This window comes from Gorilla gorilla, chromosome 10, assembly GCF_029281585.2.
Source record: "Gorilla gorilla gorilla isolate KB3781 chromosome 10, NHGRI_mGorGor1-v2.1_pri, whole genome shotgun sequence".
NCBI classification, from domain to species: Eukaryota; Metazoa; Chordata; class Mammalia; order Primates; family Hominidae; genus Gorilla; species Gorilla gorilla.
Genome location: NC_073234.2, coordinates 142,842,022 through 142,859,788, shown reverse-complemented (window position 1 = coordinate 142,859,788; position 17,767 = coordinate 142,842,022). Strand labels below are relative to the sequence as shown.

The window sequence follows — 17,767 nt, the reverse complement described above, 5'->3', positions numbered from 1 at the left end:
TGCTGGGTCCTTGACTGGATTCCCTCCATTCGTCATATGGAAACCCCTCTTGTCTCAGCGACTTTCTTTTCCTGCCTGCCCCAAACCAGCCAGTGAATACGCTGTTCAAATGACCAGCAATAACTGTCTTTGTTGGGTGATATTTAAGGGCATGCACTTTGTAAATGTCGCTGTATGCAGTTACCGCGCAGTGGACCGCAGCTTTTCTATGGGATCCAATGCAATTCAACTACTCACAGGTAACACACAGGAGCACCAGTGAGCACTTCCAGGGAACTGATTACCAAACTGTTCCCACAACAGGGATCAGACGTTACACCATTTCCTAACGCACATTCAAAAATATAGAGGCAGCCCAGTGCAGTGGCACATGCCTGTAATCTCGGCACTTTGGGAGGCGGAGGCGGGCGGATCACGTGAGGTCAGGAGTTCGAGACCAGCCTGGCCAACATAGTGAAACCCAGTCTCTACAAAAAATACAAAAATTAGTCGGGTGTGATGATGCAACGGTAATCCCAGCTACTTGGGAGGCTGAGGCGGGAGGATCACTTGAACCCGGGAGGCAGAGGTTGTAGTGAGTTGAGACCACGCCATTGCACTCCAGCCTGGGTTGACAGAGCGCAACTCCCTCTCTCTCTCAAAAAAAAGTATTATATATATATGTATGCCCAAAAGGATTGATCCCAGAATGCAGGTTGACATCAGCTAAGTAGAAAAGAAAAAGGGAAAAAACCTTAGATGTTTGGTTCAGTTGACCTGCAACTATTTGGGAAAACCTTTGCTGATGTATAATTTCTGAAGGTGAAAGGGAAAAATAGACCCAACTAAGAGAATTCAGGAAAGAAACAGGAGTGGTTGTCAGTCAGAGCAACAAAGTCGTGGAATTCCGGGTGCTTCAATGGCAGGGATGTGAAATGACACATTTTTTAGACTCTGTCAATACCATTAATATTTATGACCCATCTCACACACACACACAAAAAAACCAGCTGTCGTGTGGCGCATCCATCAGAGACTTCTGCCCTGGAATTGTTCTGCTTCGTTGGGTGATAAGCCCTGAATCACAAAATTGAGGACAATGATATGAAGGATTTTATGCTGCTGTTTGTACACCTGCTTAAAGGTGGTAAAATAATCAGAATTCTGTATTCTGAAGCAGTAACTTTCTTTAAAAAGTCACCTTTACTGTTGACAGGTGAACTAGATTACTGAATCACAGTGCGGAGTCATAAATAAGCACGTGTTTATGAGCAGTGAAAGAGCTCAACTTGCTCCCGAATTGCACCGTAGTCTCCTTTAATTCTGAGATTCTGCTAAGAAATGCCAAGCCTGAACCCTTGCCCCCAACGTATTTCTCTCCTTCTGTATCGTTCAATAAAGGAACAATCTCTTCTCCACAGCAGGAGAAATGTGGAAATGCTTGTGGTTAAGTGAGGTCAAGATCTCTTGGTTTAAATCTTGCCTCACCTGTTACTTAAGCCTTATGATCTCAGACCTGATCCTCAGCTTTCTGGAGTCTTGGCCTTTTTTTTTTCCTGCAAAATGGGTAATAGAATTCCTAGAACAATTATTTTGAGGTTTAAGTGAGGAAATTATGTATGTACAGTATGATACAAAGTATATTATAAATGACAGCAACTTTTGTAAAATTAGGATTTCAGTGTGCTTAAAAAGGAGGGGCTCAAGAGTAGTGGTGAAATTGAAATGATTTAATGAGGAGGGTGGCTTGGTCCCTGACCATTAGGAGAGACGTGTCTATTACAGCCTCTCTGCCCTGACTCCCACCCCTTATCCCAGGGCACTCCAGCTGCACATCATCCCCGCCTGAGAGAAACAGCTAGGGAATGTTCCTAAACACTCTTCTTTCTTGCGTAGCTGATTGCAGAGCTCAGTAAGCCTTTCGCTAAATGACTTGACTTTGACAAGGAGTAGAGATGGCGTTTTGATTGGCATCAGCTTCTCTTCCGGAGAAGGGCCTAGTGGGTGACGGTCCCGGCGCGCCCGCTAGATGCCGCCGCAGACCGGGTTGTGACCGCGCCGGCCGCGCGCCCTCCCCTCCCCGCGGAGGCTCCCAGAGCCCGTGCCCGGCAGGTCCTCTCCGTGAACTCGCCGCGTCCTCAGGACCTGCGATTTCCAGCCCTTCCCGGTTTCCACCTGAGTGTGAGCAAATGAAGCCTCCCTCCTGCAGCCCGAGCCAGCGCTCAGCGCAGCCCCTGACCCCTGGCTCCTGGCAACCTGCTTCAGCCAAAATCTTAAGAAGCTTTATTACTTTTATTTAAAATGATGCATGCTCATTATAACATTATTAAACTTAGGAAGAAAAAAAATTCTAAGCGCAGCGCCCTCCAATACGACCATTAGACGCATGGATAAGTAACTGACACGTGGACATTATAACAATGAAATCCTACTCTGTAAGTTGCATTCTATAAGTGTTCGTTTTTATTTATGATTATAAGAAGACAAAAAATCCAAAGTAGAGTTGATGTGTTTCACTAAAAATAGAGTATTCCACTGTATATGGTGTGTGTGTGTGTGTGCGTGTCTGTGTGTGTGATCACATTTTCTTTACCACTAATCCATCCACGGGCACATCGGTCATTTCTATTTCTTGTGAATAATTCTGCAAGGAACATGTGAGTACTGAGATCGCTTTGAGACGGTGATTTTCTTTCCTTTGGATATATAACTAGAAGTGGGAATGGGAAATCATATGGTAGTTCTATTTCTAATTTCTAGAGGAACATTCATCCTGCTTCCCATAATGGCTGTATCAATTTACATTATTCAGCCTTTAAAAAAAAGAAAGAAATCTGCTATTTGAGACAACATGGATGAACCCGGAGGACATTATGTTAAGTGAAATAAGCCAAACAAAGAAAGACGAATACTGCATAATCTCACCTCTATGTGAAATCTAAAAAGTCAAACTCACGGAAACGGTGGAGGAGTGGTTACCAGAGGTCGTGGGATGGGGAAAAAAGGGGAGTTAGTGGCCAAACGATGCAGACTTGCAGTTACAAAATGAGTAAGTTCTGAAGACCTAATGAACAACATGGTGCCTGTAGTTAATAACATATTGTTTATTTGAAATTTACTAAGAGAGTAGAGCTTAAGTATTCCCACCACACAAAAAAGAAAAAAATAACTATTAATATATGAGTTGATGGACATGTCAGTTAGCTTAATTGTCTTAATCATTTCACAGTGTAAATGTTTATCAAAACATCACATTGTACATTTTAAATATGTACAGCTTTTTTTTTTTTCTTGAGATGGAGTTTCACTCTTGTTGCCCAGGCTGGAGTGCAATCGCATGACTCGGCTCACCACAACCTCCGCCTCCTGGATTCAAGCGATTCTCCTGCCTCAGCCTCTAGAGTAGCTGGGATTACAGGCATGCGCCACCACGCCTGGCTAATTTTGTATTTTTTTAGTAGGGATGGGGTTTCTCCACGTTAGTCAGGCTGGTCTCGAACTCCGGACCTCAGGTGATCCACTTGCCTCCGCCTCCCAAAGTGCTGCGATTATAGGCGTGAGCCACCGCACCTTGTGAATTATACCTCAATAATGTTGAAAAAATACAAAAAATCCCCCAGAAAACATATTAACTGACATTGATACATTTTTAATTTTTAAAATACCCTGGTAATACTGAGGGAAAAAAAAGCTTGAATAAAAAATAGATCAAGGTGTGGCACAATTAAGTCATTATTATGATCACAGTGGCTGCTCTCACTGCTGTGGCTCCTAGCACCTCCACCATCGTAACCTCTCCTTTCTATTCCTTTCATGACACAATTTTAGCCCATAGGATTGACTTCCTGTTTTGCAAGTGGAAGAAATGGCACTCTGAGACTTCACCCACTTCTCCTGTTAGATATTCATTAGTTTTGTCATTTTTTTCGTGGCCGAGTTTGTGACATGGGTAACCTCTTATGGATCCTAATTCACCCCTTCTGCTATCGTTGTTTCTCTGCTGGGGAACTATGCCAGGCTTATCTTTCTCGTTCCGTCGGTCACTAACAGGCCATCTGATTCTTTCCATCCTCACAGATGACTGGCATCTTTTATCTGCTGATAGCCCTATTTTGTTGCGAGATCACAACTTTCTGTTCATTTATTCTCATGTCAATGTGATCTAGAGGACAGATGACATTAATCCAGTGATCAGTCCATAGTGTTCCTCACATTCTTTTAAACTGTGAAATGCTGCTGAGATTTAAGGTATTGTTTGGCAGTCATTCCTTACACACACCTTCACCGAGGGCCTGTGTGCTGACACTGGGCTGAAAGCTGGCATTGGATGAGGGAGGCCCAGTTCTTGCCATCCGGGATGTCAGCAAGGTTTTCTGCCAAGGAACAGAGTTCTCCTAATTTTTTTTTTTTTTTTTTTTGTAAAATTCCTTTCACGAATGAGGAAGAATTCTATTCCATGATTAAATACCAAGCTTAAACACCACGAGTAAATACCAAGCATAAACTCTGAGCTCCTGGGGTGGAGTAATCGTGCCTTTATGCATTTAGACTCAGTTGGAAAAGCTGCTGGGCTCTTTCCTGAGACAGACAAGAAGCAAGAGCATTTAGAAAAGACCGAGAGAGGGGTCACTGTGGACCTTGGGGGAGACATTTCTCACTTTCCCCAGAACCACCTTGGACTCTGGAAAATGTCCTCTTTGGCCGGTGATGGCTATAGGGTCCCACCCTCTCAGCAGAGGAGAGGATCTTCAGTTGTGTCCAGTACTTTATGGAGAAGAGTCCAGTCTTCTTTTATACCATTTTTTTTAATACTAAATGTGGCTTTGAAGCCACGAAAAACAGGTGCCGCTTGGTGAACACCTCCTGGGCACCAGGCAGGAGTTAGGCTCTGCAGTGCATGTCCACTAATCTCACATGCATTTGCTTTTCTATTAATATTTTTAAAAGCACCTTATTGTCGTAATCCACACACCATAAAATTCACCTCTTTACATGTACGATTAAATGATTTTTACTAAGGGTACAGGGCTGTGCAACCGTCACCACCATCCAATTCCAGGAAATCTCCATCATCCCTAGAAAATCGTGGATGCCTGTTTGTCTTCCTTGCTCATTTTGCCCCATGAATCTCATTTCTGTCTCTACAGACTTGCCTTCTCTGGGTCTTTTATATAAATGGAATCTTGCAATATGTGGTATTTTGCATCTAGTTTCTTTCACCTAATGTAATATTTTTGAGGTTCACCCATGTTGTAGCATGCATAAGAACTCAATGCTGTTTCTTGCTGTCTATGCTAATGTGTGTAAATATCATATATGCTTATCAGTTCATCAGTTGATGGGCATTATTTTCCTATTTTTTGGCTCTTCTAATTAATACTTCTATAAATATTAGTGTACAAGAAGTTGTGTTGATGTTTTTTATTTTCTCTTGGATAGACAACTAAAAGTAAAATTTCTTCGTGAGAGTAAATTGTGTCCAAATTTGTATCTATTCATTTATTTTTAACTTTTTATTTTGAAATAACTTAGACTGTATTTTAGTTACACAAACAGGATAGAGGGGTCCCCTGTACCCTTTAACTGGTTTATCCCAATGATAAGATTTTGTATAACCACAGCCCAATTTTCAAGATCAGAAAATTGATATTGATACCTTATAGACTTTTTATAATGTCATAAGTTTTTCAGTGCACTGTGTTGTGGCTTTGTTTTGTTGGGTTTTGTTTGGTTTGGTGTAAAGTTCTATGATATTTTTTCTGCATGTACAGTGTCACATAACTGTCACCACAATCAGATATAAATACAGGGAGGCAGCAATTCATAGTCATCCCTTCCACATAACCCTAATGCCTGACAACCCCTCATCGGTCCTCCACACTATAATTTGTCATTTTGAGAATGTTCTAGCAATAAAATAATATCATAAGTGTATTTTGAATCTTTCCCCGTTCAGCATAATGGTCATTGAGATCTATCCAAGTTATTGTGTTTCTCAATACTATTCCATTTATAGATGTCACACAAGTCATCACTTGCCCACTGAAGGGCATTTGAATTGTTTAGGGCTTTTAGTTCTTGCAAACAAAGTTGCTATGAACAATTGTGTACACACTTCTGTGGACATACCTTTTTATTTATATGGGCTAAAATAATAGGGGTACACATGTTGGGCCATGCGATGAGTTTAACTGTATAAGAAAGTGTCAAACGTTTTGCAGACTAGTTGTATCATTTTGCATTCACACCAGCAATACCTGAGAGATTCAGTTGCTTTGTATCATCACCAGCACTGGACAATGTGCAATGTGTAATTCTAATAGGTATGTAGGCGTATATCACTGTGGTTTTAACTTGCATTTTCCTAATAGCTAATGATGTTGAACATTTTTTCATTTGCTTTTTTTTTTTTTTTTTTTTTTTTTTTTTGAGACAGTCTCGCATGTTCCCCCCAGCTGGAGTGCAGTAGCGTGATCTTGGCTCACTGCAAGCTCCGCCTCTCAGGTTCACGCCATTCTCCCACCTCAGCCTCTGGAGTAGCTGGGACTACAGGCGCCTGCCACCAAGCCCAGCTAATTTTTTTTTTGATTTTTAGTAGAGACGGGGTTTCACTCTGTTAGCCAGGATGGTCTCGATCTCCTGACCTCGTGATCCCCCCGCCTCGGCCTCCCAAAGTGCTGGGATTACAGGCGTGAGCCACCTCGCCCGGCTTCATTTGCTTTTTTGCTATGTGAATGTATTCTTTGGTGAAATGTTCAAGTCTTTTGCCTATGTTTTAATCAGGCTGTTAGATTGCTTATTATTGAGTTTTGTGAATTGTTTATACATTTTAAATGTTAAAGCCTTAGTTGGATATGCAATTTACTAATATGTTATTTCAGTCTATAGCTTGTATTTTCATTTTCTTTATAGTTTCTTCCGCAGAGCAAAAGATTTTAGTTTTCACAAAGTCTAATTTACTGAATTTTTCTTTTATGGATCATGTATTTGGTGTTATGCCAAAGAAATAAAACCCTTTATTATAACCCCAGGCCGCAATAAATTTTCTCTTAAAAGCTTTATAATTCTTCATATTATTTATAGATCTATGAACCCTTTTGAGGTAGATTTTGTGCAACGTTTAAGAATTAAGTTGTTTATTGAGGTTTTTATTTTATTTAATTTATGTTTTTGCATGTGGATATCTGCTTGTTCAACTTTATTTATTGAAAAGACTATCTTTTCTCCATCGAATTGCTTTTGCACCTATGCAAAAGAATTAGTTTGCCATAGTTATGTGGTTATATTTCTGGGGTCTTTATTCTGCTTCATTGACCTGTGTGTTGACCCCTCTGACAATCATAATGTTTTAACTATTATTGTCCTCATCTGGGGTGACTTTGCCACACAGGTAACAATTTAGCACCATCTGTAGACATCTTTAATTGTCATGATTTGGTAGGCAATATTGCTACTGGCATCTAGTGGGTAAAGGTCTGTGATGCTACTCAAAATTCAATATTGTACAGAAGAGTCCTGCACAATCGCTAGTTATCTGATTCCACAGTGCCTATGTTGGGAAATCCTCTGTAGCTACATACAAAGTTTCAACATTGGACAACATGGTTTTTCTCACTTTTCTTTTGCAAATTGTTTTCACTATTATATTCCATAGTCTTTCTTTATACATTTTTAAAATAAGTTTCTATGTCTATAAACAATTTCTGCTAAGATTTGGAAAGGAATAGCATTAATCTTACTCATATATTTGGGGAGAATTTTCATTTTTCTGATGTTGATTAAAATGAATGAATGCAGTATATCTCCATTGTGTTTTATCACATTTTGAAGTTTTTAGCATACAGACAATGTGTTTTGTTAGACTTATATATAAATCTTTCATTTTTGTTGCTACTCTAAATGGGATTATGTTTTAAATTCAGTTTCCGGTTCCTCATTCAGATAGAAATACGTTGATTTTTTTCACATTGTCCTTGTATTCTGCAACCTTGCACAACTAATTCCTTTTATGTTTCTAGCAATTTTTGTATAGATTGCTTGAAATCTCCTATGAAGATATTTTTATTACCTGTAAACAGAAACACTTTATTTCTTCTTTTCCAATCTGTGGGCCTTTTTACTTATGTGTCTTGCCTTATTGCACTGGCTAGGACTTCAGTCACTACGTTGAATAGTAGTTGTAACAGCAAACAATCTTTTTCTGTTTTTTTAAAAGGGAAAATATTCGGTCTTTAATCATTAAGTATGTTCTTAGCTATTAATATTTTTAGATACTTTTTAATTGGGGTAAAGGAATTGAATTTTATTCCTAGTTTGCCTAGAATTTTTCTCATTAGCGGCTGTTGAATTTTATCAAATGCCTTTTCTGCATCAATGGACAGGATTTCGTGTGTGTGTGTGTCCTTTACACTGTTAATATGGTATATTACTTAATTGTTTTGTATTTCTGGAATTAACTCCTATTTAAATAGACATCCTGCTCTTGACTTTGGCTCTGAGAATGGATATCATAACTGGGACAGAGGAAGGGAGGGAAGGGAGAGAGAGTGAGAAAAGTGGGAGGAAAGGGAGGGAGAGGGAGAGAGAAAGTGAGGTAAAGAGGGAGAGAGAGATGAGAGAGAGACTGATTGGTTGATGTCATTCCTGGCTGTTTCCACATGACAAAGGCAGAGGGGAGCAGAGGTAGAAGCTGAGTCAGCTTCTTCCTGGATGGGGACATCTGGTCCTGTTCTTGTCTTGGCCAGGCTGAGCAGGGAAATCTAGGAAGTGGCATATCATGGACCACAGATGGCAAAGCTCCTCTAAAACACGGAGTTAGGAGTATTGGGTCCTAGAGCCAGGCCAACCTGGCTTCAAATATCTGCTCTGCCACTTATTGGCTGTGGGACCTGGGGCAAGTCCCTGGATGTCCCTGAGCCTCAGTGTCCCCACCTGCAACACGGGGATGACAGCACCTCCCCAGAGGCCACTTGACTCCAGAGTCCACACATTCATCCACCACTCCGAAACTCTGCAGATCTCCACACTGCGCCCATCCCCAGCCAGGCCTGCTTCCCCCACGTGCACGCTCGGCTCCTGGTGGCGTCAGCGTTGCCATCCCCATCTCATGTCTCCGTCCGCTGTGTTTCGGCAGCTGAAAGCCCACAGAGTGTATCTGATTTGTATGGAAACATTGTTGATCATCTAATTAAGGTCACCCTCCCAGGGAAACTGAGGCACGGGGTGACCTTTCCCAGGTCATTTATCCTGTTATTACTCTGGTTCAAAGAATGTGTTTATTGTACCCAGCCAGGCAGCGCCTAAACAGACCTTAAAATCCACACCTTCCAAGTCCCAGTTCTTTCCTCTGAAATGTTTGGCAATCGGTGATGAGGGCCAGGCACTGTTACTGATTTCAGTGATACTGCTGTCGGCTGTCACATTTCAGATGAGACATGCAGACCTTCTTCAGTGGCACACCAGCAAGCACACTGCAAGTGATCAGCTGTTAGACAGTCACTTGGCCAGGGGCCATTTGTGTTTTCACCAGAAATTCATTCTTGTTCCATTACTAATCGATTCAACTTTCTGCTCCCAGTCCATGGGCTGAATACTTAGTGATTCTGATGTGAGTTGCCGTTCAAAGGGCATCATTTGTAACTCTAAGAACAAGCCTCTCATTCAGTGAAATTCCTGTTAATTAACTCTGCCTGTGGCATTTGTTTCTGGGAACCTAATTTGTAAAGGGTTTACTAAGCTTTCGGTAATTCCACAGTTCATGAGGTTCTTCAAGTCCCATTTTTGTGTTGACAGAATTTTCCATCCGTCTCCCCTAATCAGCAAATGGCACCACCATCATCCCACTGCTTGGAATAAAAATAGAGGAGTCACCCAGGATGCTTCTCCATTTTCAAGAATCATATTCAGTCCATCAGCAAGTTCTAGTGGCTGTAACCTCCAAAATATATCCAGAGTTAACCCTCTACTCTGCCTCACCACCAGCAGTGGAGCCGGCCACCACCATCTCCTGCCAGATGCCTGTCCTCGTCTCCTGCCTGGTCTTCCTGTCCTATCTTTTTTCTTCCTTTCATGGCATTTAGCACTGTTCTAAATCTTATTACATTTATTTGTGTGCTGACTTTTCTCTGTCTTCAGGAGAACGTCAGCTCCGTGAGGGCAGCTCATGTTTATCTTCATACTTATATTTATTTTATTTTATTTTATTTCATTTTATTTTTTGAGATGGAGTCTTACCCTGTTATAAGGCTGGAATGTAGTGGCACGATCTCAGCTCACTGCAACCTCTGCCACCTGAGTTCACGCGATTCTCCTGCCTCAGCCTGCCAAGTAGCAAATTTTTGTATTTTTAGTAGAGACAGGGTTTCACCATGTTGGCCAGGATGGTCTCCATCTCTTGACCTTGTAATCTGCCCGCCTTGGCCTCCCGAAGTGCTGGGATTACAGGTGTCTTCATACTTTCGTATACGCACCACCTGGAAGAGAACCTGACATCTCATGGATGTTCAACAAATGTATGTTGAAATAAGAGCTGAAAGAGAGATGGAGGTAACAGTTGCAGCCACCTTGGCTTTTTGGATGCCACCTTCTGAGGAGCATCCATTCAGCCTGCCTCCCTCTTTCTCTCACTCCTTTTTCTTTTTTCCTTTATTTTAAAAATATTTATCTTTTCTTTCTTTTTTCTCCTTTCCCTGTCACTTCTTCTTATGTCTTCTGCTCTTGCATTTTTCCTATGACGGTTGCATTTGGGGCTGGTTGGTGGGTGGTAGAGGACTAAGGTCAGCTTAACCCTGGAAAAACACATGGGACTTGGTGGCAGTGTGTGTGTGTGTGTGTGTGTGTGTGTGCGCGCGTGCGCACGTGTGTGCGTGTTGGAGGAAGACATTCATCCCATAAGGATCCCACTAAACACGTGATCAAACACGCAGTGGGTGCCCAGTTGACAGCTGTTGAATGAATGACAATCTTGAATGGGCTGACTAGACCTAGGGAGCATGGGGAGAGCATTCAAGGCAGGGAAGAACAATTCAAATGCTCTGCGGCAGGACAGAGAGAGCAGGGGACGTGCAGTGTTGTGGCCAGATAATGGGTACAGGGAAGAGGTTGTTGAGAGGGGCCAGATGCAGCTGGGATCTCAGATGGGTCAGAGCGGGAAGGGCCCTGAAGGCCATAAAGATTGGAGTCTGCATCCTGAGCTCAGTGAGAAGCCATATGACATTAATGCTGGAGGTGCCATAATCATATGTGAGCTTTGAAAGGATTAAGCGATGTGGCTGCAGTGAGGAGAAGAGTCTTCAGACTTCAGGCGGGAACAGGGAGCCCACTGGGAAGCTCTTGCAGTGGGAAGTGCTGCTGGCTTGATCCTGGTGGTGGCACTGGTGTGGGGAGAAGAGGCTGGGTTTGATTAAATATTTCTCAACTGAAAGGACTTAGGAGCCTCGATGTGGGGGCTCAGGATAAAAGAGAAAGTAGGGGGTACACATAGGATTTTGTCTTGAGCACTTGGGTGGAGAATCCAGAATGGCAACTGGCATTATGCCCATTTTATAGTTGTGAAAATCAAGACCCACAAAGCAGATAGATTGGCCCAAGACCACAGCGCCAGGCCCCTGCGTTCCAGTCAAGTGTTCCTGGGAGTGACATTCAGCATACACCTTCGATGTGTTCAGAATAAAGCAATTAGCCTTCTAGTTCAGTTTTATAAAATTATGTTTTATTGTGGTAAAATACACATATAAAATTTACCATCTTAATTATTTTTAAGTGCACAGTTCAGAGGTATTAAACACATTCATAATATTGTATGACCATCGCCACCATCCACCCCTATAACTCCTTTCATCTTGTACAACTGAAATTCTACATCTATTGAAAATTGCTTCCATGTATCTATATAGATAGGTAGATAGAGATATCCAAATTGTTTTGCTTTACAAGCAAAATACAGACTTTACACAAATAGGCTCTGTTGAGACTCATGCTTTCTTTCCTGAAATAATGAGCTTCTAATTCTGGTTTAGGAAACCAGAAGGAGAGTAACAAAAAAGGCTTTCTCAGTCACCCCAAAGAGTTTTGAAGTGTCAGTTTTCCAGGCGAGGTGCTTCCCAGGTGGGAGAACATTAGAGGTACCCCAGGTGGAAGAACATTAGAGATACCCCAGGTGGGAGAACACTAGGGGTATCCCAGGTGGGAGAACATTAGAAGTATCCCAGGTGGGAGAACATTTCTGGGGTTCCGGGCCCACTGGCTGCTGGCAGTGTCTCTGGAACACAGCAGGGAGTGTTGTCTGCGGCCACAGCCCGTGCCAAGAACATGGACCTCAGTGTAGAAGAAAGTCAAGAACACTTCTGTGTACAAAGCTCCTGAAACATTTTTTTAAAAAAGAACACTGCAGAATAATTAATCCCAAAGTGTCCATATCCCAATGCCTGGAACCAGTGATTATGTTAACTTACATGGCAGAAAGGACTTTTCAGATGTGATTAAATTAAGGACATTGAGATCAAGGAGACAATCCTGGATTATCGAGGTGGGCACAATCTAATCGCAAAGCCTTTTAGATAAATAAGGGGAGGCAGAGAGTCAGAGAAGGAGGTATTATGACAGAAGCAGAGACCAGAGTGACACAACCCGAGGAAGATGGTGCTGGGCATTGCTGGCTTTGAAGGTAGATTCTTCCCTGGACCTCCAGGAGGAATGCAGTGCTGTGGGCAATTGATTTTAGTCTGGCGAAACCTGATTTTGTCTTCTAACCTCCAGGCTCTCAGATAATAAATGTACGTTGCTCTGAGACACTAAGTTTATTACAATTTATTACAGTACCATGGAAAACTAATAAAAACAGGGTTTAAAAAGTGTGGTGTTATTTAAATGTTTATGTTTATTACACCAATGCCTTTAACCCAAATAAAAAATACTAACGTGATTCAAAAGAAAATTATGGGATTTATTTTCAAAAATAGAGTTTCCCAAATGTGCAGGGCTGATATTTCTCTGTGGGCACTGGTGTGTGTATACTGACCTTTTATGTCTGACTTCCACTAGTAGTATGGGCAGGTCCGTGCTCTCACAGCTTTAACTATGGTAGATATCACCTCTGCAAATATACAATAGATATATGACACTGGGACTCAAGTACACATTTAGGTGAGACCATATTCTTATTCTAATGCTGATGAAGTGTTTCTGTGGCTATATACCCTCTGTGTACATGGCCTTATTTGGAGATAAGATACAATATCTATCCTTGAGGTTTTTCCTTAGTTAAAACTCAGGCCAATTGTCCCATCTGACTTTTAGTTCTGACGCCTAAAAGTCTTTGAGCAACAATTCCTAGCTTGGAAGTGGAACCTACTGTCAGCATGAAGTGTTGTGTGTGTGTGTGTGTGTGTGTCTGTTCAGTTGGAGATATTTGTTTTGTAAACACCTGTGTTTAAAGTAAATGAACCCTGCTCACAATTCATGTAATGACCCAAGTCGCAGTACATAAAGTTCCCCCACCACAGGGAGATCCTGGGAGCTCATGAGTGGGTGGTGTGCCTGGAGCCAGGCTCAGTTTCAGGACACCAGGTGCAGAGGTGGTGACCGATAAGGAGGCCGGGAGAGCCTGCTCAATGATACAGACCTGATGCCACATCCCAGACCGCTTCCTGGACTGGAAAAGTTTAGGGGTAAGAGACCAGCACTGGCATCTGGTGAGTATCACTGCACCCTAAAATCCCAAGCCTCCTTCTACCTTTTCCCAGTGGTGGCCCTTGTGGACAGGGCTCATCAGCCCATAGAATCCCAACGCCATTCTAGTTTTCCCTTCTAGAACCTCTAGGGTACAGCAAAAATACCATCCTTCTTGTCTGAGGAGGCTGGGAAAGAATGACAACAGTGCTCTATCTGCTCTTTTTAGAGGAAACTGCAATACTGACCACAGACTGGCTCTCGCTGAATGCTGCTGACCACACAGTGGGGTATGACGAGGTGTGATGTGGAAGGCAGGCTCTGGTGCCAGACCACTGGCTCAAACCCCAGCTATGCCACTCATTTGTTGGATGAAGTTGGGTGATGTCACCTTCTCTGTATGTCAACTTTCTTATGTATAAAATAGGGTTCATATCAACACCTAGTGGATCAGCAACTGTTTGAGACAGGCACATGCACTGCTCATCATATTTTAGCTGTTTAACTTTAGGGCATGTGGACTGATGCCCTAAAGAGCATCTGGACTGATTGTGTCCACAGAATTCATATGTTGAAGCCCTTACACCCAGTGGGATGGTACGTGCAGGCAAGGGTTTTGGGAGGTGATTAGGCCATGAGGATGGGGCTCTCAAGAATGAGATTTGTGCCCTTAGAAGAGATAGGAGACAGATGACCTCTCTCTGCTGTGAGAGGAAACAATGAGAAAGCAGCTGTCTGTACACCAGAAAAAGAGCCCACACGAGAACCCAGCCATGCTGACAGCCCATTTTTGGAATTTCAGCCTCCAGAACGATGAGAAATAAATGTTTGTTTTTAAGTCAATGAGTCTGTGGTATTTTGTTATAGCAGCCAATATTGACTAAGACAGGTGGGGCTGCATTTCCTTACTGTCTAAGTGCTAGGTGGGGCCATAGAGTCATGCAATGTTGACCACTGATTCGTGAACAAAAGTAATAACATGTCACTCATGCTGCAGGGCATTTAATCACTGTGGCATCCATAGTTTTTTTTTCTTTCTACCATGATGACTAGCAATATTCCAGTTTCACCTTCCTGGGTTTTCTGTGGTAACAGTGTGGTTGGGAATTTTCAACTAATCAGTCATTGGTACATAGGTCAAGAAACCAGTGAACAAGAAAAACATCTTTGTGTGTGAAGCAACTAAGGTTTGCTGTGATATTTGCTACCAAACTAGGACTGAGAGATACACTATCTCATAGGGTGAGGTAGAGTCAATGGATTAACACAAATAGTGAACTTTAGCAGTACCTACCACATAACAATGACTTAATTAATTGTAACTATTACAATTATGTCAGCTAACTAGGGCTCAGTCCTCATTTTTTATGGTGAGCCTGGCCTTTTTCATCATTGTTGGATGAAGCCCGTGGAGAATAAAAACAATTTGCTCAGAGAAATTGTTGCTCAGAAAAATCCCCATTCCCAGACTAGGACATGGGTCCTGATCTGCAGTCTGTGACCTGTTGATTGTGCCTGTACCAACCACACTCAGTGGAAAGGGCTCTGAACAAAGGGCTGGGAGGCCCAAATTGTGTCTCCTGAAGAGGTGCCCCTTAAGCTATCTGAGTTTTAGGGTCCTGAGCCAAGGTGTGCAGGGTTGAAGTAGGTGAGTTCTGAGGCCCAGGTATGCCCAGACTATGGTTTCTAAACTGTTCCGTGAGTTTCATGCAACCGATTCAGATTCTCACATCAATAGACAGCAGCACTGCTTTCATCAGTTTTCTATGTTGTAGATATTTCTAAGATTTGGTTTGATTAAGGTGAAACCATTGTGTTCAATGTTTGATAGAAGTATGGTGTGATGGGAAAAGCATGTGTAAAGCCTGGAAAACACAGCTAAAATCCTGGCTGTGCTGCTTTTCAGCTATGCCTGCTCAGCTAAGACTTGTAATCACCCTGAGCTCCAAGTTATTCATCTCTAAAACCCAGCAAGTAAATTTATTTAGCAATCTATTTGAGACACTAAGTGCGATGCTGTTTTATGTAGAGTGCCCATAGAAGTCTTTCATGGAAGCGTAAGATGCTATTTCAGCAAGACCCAAAGGAAGTGCAAAAATGAATAAAACTATTATTTTGGAGACATCCATTCCAGGAATGGGAAACCACAATTAGCAAGACCTTGAAATGGATGCCTATTTGGTGTCTTAAAGAAACAGCAAGGAGCTCTGTGTGACCAGGGTAGCATGGAGAGCACACAGAGGGAAGATAGAGGAGGCGATGGGTACAAAGTGTTGACAGATCATGCACGGACAATCAAATGGGGATGATTATACACAGGCATCACAGCGTTCCAAGAATTCAATAACACAGTAAGTATTGAATACCTAGCAAGGCCCCTGTCTTCCAGAGAAGAATAGAATTAGAACAAGGGCACTGAGTGAGCAAGACTCAGGTTTGAATTGATTGCTGTTATTGGTTAAATGGCTGCATGACTCAGTGACTATAAGCTTGGGCTTGACTTACAGGAGAGAGGCACTATCAAATGCTGAATAACTTCAAACTTCAGGGCTGTGGGGGCGCCATAATCACAAGGGGAGGAGGCTCAGTGTTGGCATATATAAGGTGACACAGAGACTGCTGTATTGTGGCAAGGACCATGCATGTGGCTTGCTGCCCAAGATGAGTTAATGATGGTATAAATGAAGTGACTCAAAGACTATTGCACTTTATACTGCGTCAGGAACTTGCACATGCACTTGCTGCCCATGAGTTAGGTAAGAGGAGCCTTATGGAAATTATTTGTAGTTTGTAGCTGGAATAAATCCTTTCATATCCACTGCAATTGTTGTAGCCATGAGAATCCATGAATCGTTTAGAATACATCCTCAGAACATGGAATATGGCCATAAAAGGTGAGCTTGCTTTTCCTTTCCCAATCATAACACATAGAATGATGTCCATTGCACTGGCCTGCTGATTATGAATTCTTCTGGTCATAACACTCTGATTTTCCTTTGGGAAACCATCTCTTCCTGGCTCTTGGACCATGAGGTTTAGCTGGTGATGGTTCTAGTCAACTGGCATATACTATCTCTCTAGCCACCGTGATTGGTTCACATCACTTGGCCTATGATGGCCCAGTGATTATCAGTCCCAAGGCTATTGTCAGAACAATGAAGCTTCCAGCTGCCATCTTCCTGTGAAGGGATAACCTGCCTGAGAGGAAAACCCTCACTGAGGAAGCACGGGTGAAAGATGAAGAGAACAAATTCCCAGTCGATCTTTGACGCCTTAGATTTGTCCATACTTAAAGCTATCTCTGGCATGTTCACTTACAAGAGCTTATGAATTACTATTTTTTGATTAGGACAATAAATGGATTTTTTTCTCTTGTGATCAAAAGAATCCTGATTTGTAATGGTTTCAGGACATTTTAAAAACCAGTTTTATTGAGATATAATTTGCCTACAGTGAATTTCATCTTTCTTAGGTATACACTTCAATCAGCTTTACAAATGTTTACAGCTTTGTAACCACTACTTCCTAGAAGATAGACAATATTCCCATCATATCCCCCAAATCTCCCTATGATCTTTTGATAGAAATCCCTGTTCCCTAACCCCAGACACAGGCAAATGTGATTTGCTTTCTGACATTACAGTTTTGCCTTTTTCTAACATTTCATATATAAGAAATAAATGGAATTTTTATGTTTGTACTCTTTTGCATCTGACTTCTTTTACGTAATAATGTTTTTGACATCCATCCATGTTGTTGTATCAGTAAATCCATTCTTTATTATTCCGTTCTATTGGAACATGTTGTTATGCTATTCTCTGTTTCTTGTTAAAATGGGCTGTTAATTGCTATCTTGTTTCTTTCTATGTAACGTGTCTTAATACTTATTTTTTTTTTGGCTGAGTTCAGTATTTTCTCTTTCTCTTTGGTGCTTTGCAGATTGACTATGATGTACCTTGACGTGGTTTGCTTGTGTTTAAACTACTTGAAGTTCGTTACACTTCTTAGACCTGTAAGTTAACATTTTTCTCCAAATGTAGTGAGTTTTGACTGTTATTTCTGTATTTCATTTTCCTTTCCTTGTCTCTTTCTCTCTTCTGGTCTTCACTTGGTCTCGGAT

The 17,767-nt window shown here is 41.9% G+C and overlaps 1 protein-coding gene across 1 annotated transcript in view; it reads left to right on the top strand.

The window, feature by feature from the left end:
- Positions 1-2,042: 2,042 nt before the first annotated feature.
- LOC109023102 (transmembrane protein 132E-like) overlaps positions 2,043-17,767 on the top strand; it is a 48,378-nt gene continuing 32,653 nt past the window's right edge. Inside the window, exon 1 of the transcript XR_008670185.1 lies at positions 2,043-2,414. The gene's annotated coding sequence lies outside the window, so the exon portion shown is untranslated. The remainder of the gene's footprint in view (positions 2,415-17,767) is intronic.